The sequence below is a fragment of the Elephantulus edwardii genome, unplaced genomic scaffold (assembly GCF_000299155.1).
Source record: "Elephantulus edwardii isolate Elephantulus edwardi_28Jun2011 unplaced genomic scaffold, EleEdw1.0 scaffold00003, whole genome shotgun sequence".
Taxonomy (NCBI): domain Eukaryota; kingdom Metazoa; phylum Chordata; class Mammalia; order Macroscelidea; family Macroscelididae; genus Elephantulus; species Elephantulus edwardii.
In genome coordinates this window covers 14,441,154-14,448,688 of record NW_006399753.1, presented here as the reverse complement: position 1 = coordinate 14,448,688, position 7,535 = coordinate 14,441,154, and the positions used below count along the sequence as shown (strand labels likewise).

At 43.6% G+C, this 7,535-nt stretch overlaps 1 pseudogene; it reads right to left on the bottom strand.

Annotated features, from left to right (window-relative positions):
* Positions 1-359: 359 nt before the first annotated feature.
* Positions 360-7,535, bottom strand: part of LOC102866924 — a 147,615-nt pseudogene continuing 140,439 nt past the window's right edge.

The following is a 7,535-nucleotide window of genomic DNA, read 5'->3' as shown; positions in this document are numbered from 1 at the left end:
CCTGATACCATTGTTGAGTTTAATACAGAATTCTATTTTTGCTTCTATTCCTCCAAGCATTGTGCAAATACATAGGAGGTGACTAGGACTTATTGGTGAATCACTCACCTTTGTTTTTCCTTTGTTTGTTTGGGTTTTTTTGTTTTGCTTTTGGTTTTTTCTTTGGCTGAGTACAGTGTACTTTGTTGATGGTACATGACAAGATGGGCTCTCCAAGCCCCTCCCCCTTTTCAGGGGGACTAGATGGAAACTGTGTCAAGGATGTGAAATCCTCAGCGTGTGGGAGGATGGAGTTGGGACAAGGACTTCCCAGCAGCTGAGGGTCTTTCTTTTCTAGTACTATTGCTGGGGCTGGTGTTCTAAGGGTTTTTTATTCTGTGGAGGCCATGGGAACCATCAGGTCGACCAGCATCAAAGGTGGAAGAGTGGTGTCACTATTAAAGTCACAGGAGACAACCTGGTCTTCAGTGTATCCCAGGATGTCCTTGGTGCCCTTCTGATTCCTGCTTTACTACTTCCTTGATGTCATCATATTTGGTAGCTTTCTCTAGATGGCAGATCAAATCCACAACTGACACATTGGGGGTGGGGACATGGAAAGCCATTCTGTTAAGTTTCCCATTCAGCTCAGGGATAACCTTGCCCATGGCCTTGGCAGTGCCAGTTGATGCAAAGATGATGTTCTGGGTAGCTCCATTGGCCATCACACCACAACTTTCCAGAGGGGCCATCCACAGTCTTCTGGGTGGCAATGATGGCATGGACTATGGTCATGAGTCCCTCTACAATGCCAAAGTTGTCATGGATGACCTTGGCCAGGAGAGTCAAGCAGTTGGTGGTGCAGGAGGCATTGTTGACAATCTTGAGAGAGTTGTCATACTTTTCACGGTTCATGCCTATCACACACATGGGGGCATCAGCAGAAGGAGCAGAGATGGTCACGTGTTTGGCACCACACTTCAAGTGAGCCCCAGCCTTCTCCAAGGTTAAGAAGACACCAGTGGATTCAACAACATACTCAGCACCAGCATCACTCTACTTGATGTTGGCGAGATCTCGCTCCTGGAAGATAGTGATGTCTTTCCCATTGATGACCAGCTTCCCATTCTCAGCTGTTGAATTTGCCATGGGTGGAATCATCCTGGAACATATAGACCAGGTAGCTGAGATCAATGAAGGGTAATTCATAGCAATACCACCCACTTTGCCAGAGTGAAACTATCAATTCCTACCCTACTCTACAGTACACAACAACAACAACATCAAACCAGTACTCTGAGGAAACAAGCATGTCCCTTTTGCTGAAGAATCTTCTGTTCTATTTGGAAGGTTTGAAAATCCACATCCACAAGCTAAGGCCAGTCCAAAGCAAGGATCAGGTTGCAGCAATCAACACCAGCTCACAGCATGAACCATCTCCTGTTCACCTGGTTGGGTTCTGGGCAACTCATTCCCAGCCACCTGTGGCTAGGTTCAAATGGGCATCAACCACAATACTCAGAAGTCCTCTGTTCCCAACCTGCTGGTCCCTTTATTCAATAAGGTCAAGTCAATAAGCTAGAGATCCTCACGATTCCCTGCTTCTCAAGCTAACAACTCTCTTTCGCTTGCTCACATTTGTGCATGCTAGATGGACAGTGAGGAGGGACACACTCAAGTTCAGCCTGTTTCTTTATTGCTGTATGCCTCCTACTTCCACTCCAGCGAATTCAGGTGATAGCTATGAGTGAGCATACTTACTATGAGTGAGCTCCCTTTAACTTCAAATTCAGGCAAGTAGGCTTTGATGGACACCAGCTTTATCCTCCTTTAGAATCCAAACAGCTTGTTCCAATTTAAAAAAGTCAGTCTCTTTATTTTTTTCCCCCCTTCTTTTCATTCTCTTTTTTCCTGCTTGTCTTTCTTTCAAATGTGAATCACCTCAATCAAAATTCCAAGGTGGGTCTACAAATCCATACAAATGCAAACCTCCTCCGGGTACTGATTGGGACTCAATCTTTCCTCTAGACTAAGCCCCAGTACTCACCAGCAAATTCTGCTTTTACAAGTTTAGCTCTAGGAGAGCAGGTCTTCCCTGTTACTACTTCCAATCCATTGCTGGCCAAAGGCAGAATTACATGCTTTCTCAAGCTACAATATCCAGTATTCATTCTTATCATACATATTTCCCCACCCCCACCCCGTACACTTTTTTATTGGTTTTCATATACATCCTATTTCATTCATATGTTGTTGTTGTTGTTACGTGCCGTCGAGTTGTTTGTGACTCATAGCGACCTTATGCACAACAGCCCTAAACCCTGCTCTATCCTGCGCCAACCGCACTGCCTCTGACACACCCATCCTGATTACCCCAGTCACTGAATCAATCCATCTCATAGAGGGTCTTCCCCTCCTGCGCTGTCCCTCCACCCTCCCAAGCATGATGTCCCTCTCCAAGGACCCATCCCTCCTGGCAACATGTCCAAAGTATGTCAGACGAAGCCCCAGAATCCTTGCCTCCAAGGAGTAGCTTGGTTTAATCCTCTCCAAGATGAATCTGTTTGTTTTCCTGGCAGTCCATGGTACATTCAGTACTCTTCTCCAGCACCACAGCTCAAAAGCATCCACTCTCCTTCTGTCCTCCCTAGTCATTGTCCAACTCTCTGATGCATAACAAGCGATTGCAAAGACCATGGCCTGTATCAAGTGCACCTTAGTCTCCAGAGAGACACCGTTGCTCCTGAGTACTTTAGAGAGGTCCCTAACAGCAGACTTTCCCATCGCGATACGCTTTTTGATTTCCTGACTGCTGGTGCCAAGAGTGTTGACTGTGGAGCCAAGCAAACTGAAGCTGTGAACAATCTCAATCTCTTCGCCATCCATCCTGACGCTGCCAATTGGTCCAGTGGTGAGAATCTTTGTCTTCTTGACATTGAGCCTCAGTCCATACTGAAGGCTGCAGTCCTTGACCTTTCGCAGCAAGTGCATGAGGTCCTCCTCAGCTTCAGCAAGCAGGGTTGTGTCATCTGCATAACGCAGATTGTTAATAGATGTTCCACCAATCCTGATGCCACAATTCTCCTCATAGAGCCCAGCTTCTCAGATAATCTCCTCTGCATACATGTTGAAAAGTTATGGAGACAGGATGCATCCCTGGCATACACCCTTCCCAATTTTGAGCCATGCAGTGTTACCCTGCTCTGTTCTGACTACTGCCTCTTGGTCCAAGTATGGGTTTCGCATTAGCATTGGTTTATACAATCTATCATATACATTGCATTTTATATCATCTTTTTAAATTTTATTTTATTGCTTTTTTGTATATGTACCATCAAATCAGATCTGACTGGTATAGGAGGAGATTGTCCTTCCTTCTCCAGCAGAGCATCTGGTGGATTTGAACCATGCACCTCTGGGACTGCAGTGCAGCTTCTTGCCACTAGGCCACCAGAACTCATCTCATTTTATAACATTAATTACTATTCTTCTATGTCTTTTATCACACCTTTTCAAGTATCCATTGAATCTTTCCTATTCCTTCCCCGTATCCCCACCCACTAAACTCTACTGTTGCGGTGATGCTTTCCCCCTTCTCCTTTTTCTGCCCATACCTCTTGCCTTCTTCTTTGAAGGTTTATGCATATCTTACTGCAGTATTCCCCTGGTTTCACAATAGTGGTCTATGCAGTATTTGTCCTTAAGGGACTGAGTTATTTCACTCTGCATAATGTTCTGTAGGGTCTCCCATGTTATGCAATATTTTAGGAAATCATGGTTCCTTAGTGCCTTACAGTTTTCCATTGTGTGCCTGTACCACAATTTCTAAATCTATCCATTTGTTGATGTTTATTTGGGCTATTTCCATTTTCTTGCTATTATAATTAATGTTGCTATGAATATAGGTTGTACATATTTATAACTCAGCTCTAATTTTCTTGGGCTATATTTCCAGTAGAGAAATAGAGATCATAGGAATTTCTATGTTCAGCTTTTTGAGGACATGCCAAACTGCCTTCCAGAGTAATCATACCAATTTCTAATCCCCTCAGCAGTGCATAGGAGTTCCAATCTCTCTGTATCTTCGGTTAACATTTGTTTGTTGCATTGTTAAACTTTGCTATTGCTGCTTGGGTAAGATTTGCATTTCTGTAATTGCTAGTGACTTTGAACATTTATTTATGCATTTTCAAGCTATCCAAATGTCCTTTTTTTGGGTACAGTCTTTCCATGTCTTTTGCCCATTTTGTGATTGGGCCATCAGTCTTTTCCTTGTAGAGGCCCTGTAGTGTTCTGTAAACTTTTGTTAGGAGGCCCTTGTCTGAAATGTGTTGCCAAATGTTTTTTCCCTCAGTTTATGTCCTTTCTTTTTACGCTATTTGAGAAAGTTTCAGATGTACATAGGGTTTGATTTTAAGAAGTCCTGTTGTTGTTGTTATTGTTGATTGACATTGAGTTGAGCACAACTCATAGTGACCCTATGACCAAAAGACAGAAGCCTTTCTGTAACTATCGTCATTTCTCAAAGTTCATAGAGTTTCCAGAGGCATGTTGTTTAGGAAGTGGATGTCACTTCTGTTTCCAAGAAAGTGCTATTCGATGATTTTATTCTCTCCTGACTGTGCATTTTTGGCTGTCTGTTTATAAGCCTTTTTATGCTGTAAGACAGGGCTTCTAAGTTTGTCCTCATTTTTTTAAAATCTTTTTGGGTTTTGGTTTTACCCCTAAGTCTTGGGTCCATTCTGAGTTGGTTTTTGCGTATGGTATGAGCTGTGGATCATGTTTCAGTAAGTTCTTAATAAGCACCCACTGAATCAACCAGCAAATACTACACACACACACACACACACACACACACACACACACACGTAAATCAAAGCCGTGGTCAAGATCATAGCTGATCAATAGCTCCATCAGAACTTAAAACCCAGCTTCTTAATCCCGTAATCAAGTACATGTCCCTCTCCATTTCCTAGTGTGCCCTTTAAGGACAAATGATAAATTATATGTTTTAGAGCAGAGCAATCTATTACTATGAGTCTGATTCAGAAAAAGTAATTTTCCAGAACAAATTTATATTAAAAATTCCTTAACTGTATATTGGACAAATGAGGTCTTTTGCAGCTGAAGATGAAGAATGTAATGTTTGGGACAGCAAGCACTCTGGACAGATAGTGACCAGAGAACAACTCCAGACAACAATCTACTGTCCTGTCTACTGTTAAGGGAGCTCTGGTGACTTAGGGGTAAGGAATTGTGCTTCGAACACAAGGGCACGAGGTTCAAATCTACCAGTTACTCTGTGGGGAAAAGATGGGCAAACTCCTTGCATGCAATTTACTGCCTCTGAAAACCCACTGGAGGGCCAGCTTTGCATCGATGGTACATAACAACAATAGTGGCCTAGTTGTAGGATTTTCGATAACAGAAACGGCAAAGGAGGTTGAGTTTTCAAGTATGGAAATACAAAGGAAGAGGATAATTGGGATGGGAGTGTCAGAGACAGCGCGATTGGCACAGGACTGAGGGGAGTTTAGGGCTGTTGTACATAGGGTCGCTATGAGTCGCAAGTGACTCGACGGCACATAGCAACAACAACAACAGTTGTAGGAAGTGGTGTTGCAATTCCAAAGGCAGGAGGTGTGACTCTACAAGATGTTTTATGAGAGAAGGATGGGAAATCTCCAGCTATTGATTTACAGCTTCTGAAACCACTGGAGGGCCAGCTGCCAGCTGGTTCTCCACTATTATAATCACTATTGTAAAAGGGTGGCATTTTTCTCATAAGCAAATGTTAAATGTCTTTTCACTAGGCTCCTAGGCTAAGAATGTCTCAAAATCCCCCCAAAAACATGCGTAATAAGACCGCTTTGCCTTTAAGGGTACTCCCAAAATTGTTTCTTCTCATCTCCCTTTGTCACCCCAGTACTGGCCACCATCCAACTAAAGACCCCAGTAAAATAGGACTGCAGAATCTCCTAGGGAGCTCTGGTGGCGTATCCCACAGGGAATGGAAATGCTGACCCAGAGGTAGCACAACCCTGGGGGTTCAAATCCACTAGCAGCTTTTGTGGGAGAAAGACGGGCAGTGTCCTCTCGTGCTGTTTACAGGCTCCGAAAGTCCATGGGCTGGTCAGCTGTGAGATGTTTCTCACTCTATAGCAATGAGTTTTAGATTATCATCTCTTATGGAGGTAATGAAAGTAACTTTATAATCTAACATTTACATGACCTTTTGGTAAATTTCCTATATCAAGTTTAGAAGTTCTCTTTTGTAATTTATTGACAGTTTGTGAGGAATGGCTATGAAATGTTCTCTAGTAATTCTCCTTTGTCTTTTGAGACAATCATTGCATTTCTCTCCTTTCGTCTGTTAGTGTGATTGTTGCGGCCAGTTGGTGTTGAGTTCACTGTGATCCATGATACCCTATGAACAACAAAAAGAAGCCAGGCTCGATTCTGTGCCACCTTCCTGGTCACTGGCATGCTGGAGCGCATTGTTGGGCTCCGGTGACCTCGTCTTCCAACACTGAACTATCGAGTCCGTTTTGATCCACAGAGTCATTAGACGATTTTCAAAAGCAGGTCTCTCCGCTTGTCTTGATCTGCAAGTTCCTATTAACTTGTGCACCATCAGTGTCCCTGCTGCAGTTTGAAATACTAGTGATCAAACTTCCAGTGTCATAGCAACACATAAACCACCCTGATACAACAGCCTGCCAGGTGGGCGGGTGGTGAGTTAATGGGGTAAATGGCCTTCAGTCATTTCTAGTATTGACCAACATTGATTTTCTTAGACAAAATCCTGTATTAGTCATGTGTTGTTTTTGCTATGTGCCATCGAGTTGCTTGTGACTCACAGCGACCCTATGTACAAGAGCTCTAAATGCTGTTCTATCCTGTGCCATCCTAGCCATCTCAAACGCACTTATTCCCACTGCTCCAGTCACAGAATCAATCCATCTCATCGAAGGTCTTCCTCTCCTTCACCGCCCCTCCACTCTGCCAAACATGATGTCCCTCTCCAAGGACCAGTCCCTCCTTGCAACATGTCCAAAATATGTCAGATGAAACTTCAGTATCCTTGACTCCAAGGAGCATTCTGGCTTCACCCTCTCCAGGACAAACCTGTTTGTTCTCCTAGCAGTCCAAGAATACCAGAAGAACATCTATCTGTGCTTCATTGACTAAGCAAAGGCTTTTGACTGTGTGGATCACAACAAGCTGTGACTCTGAGAAGAATGGGAATCCCAGAACATTTGATTGTGCAAATGTGAAACCTATAGTTGGACCAAGAGGTAGTCATCAGAACAGAGCAAGGAGACACTACATGCTTCAAAATAGAGAAGGGGGTTCGTCAGGGACGTATTCTGTCTCCATACCTTTTCAATCTGTATGCAGAACAGATTATCTGGGAGACTGGGCTCTATGAGGAGATATGTGGGGTCAAGACGGGTGGAAGATTTATCAACAATCTGTGTTATGCAGATGACACAACCCTGCTTGCTGAAACTGAAGAGGACCTGAAGCACCTGCTGCAGAGGGTCAAGGACTGC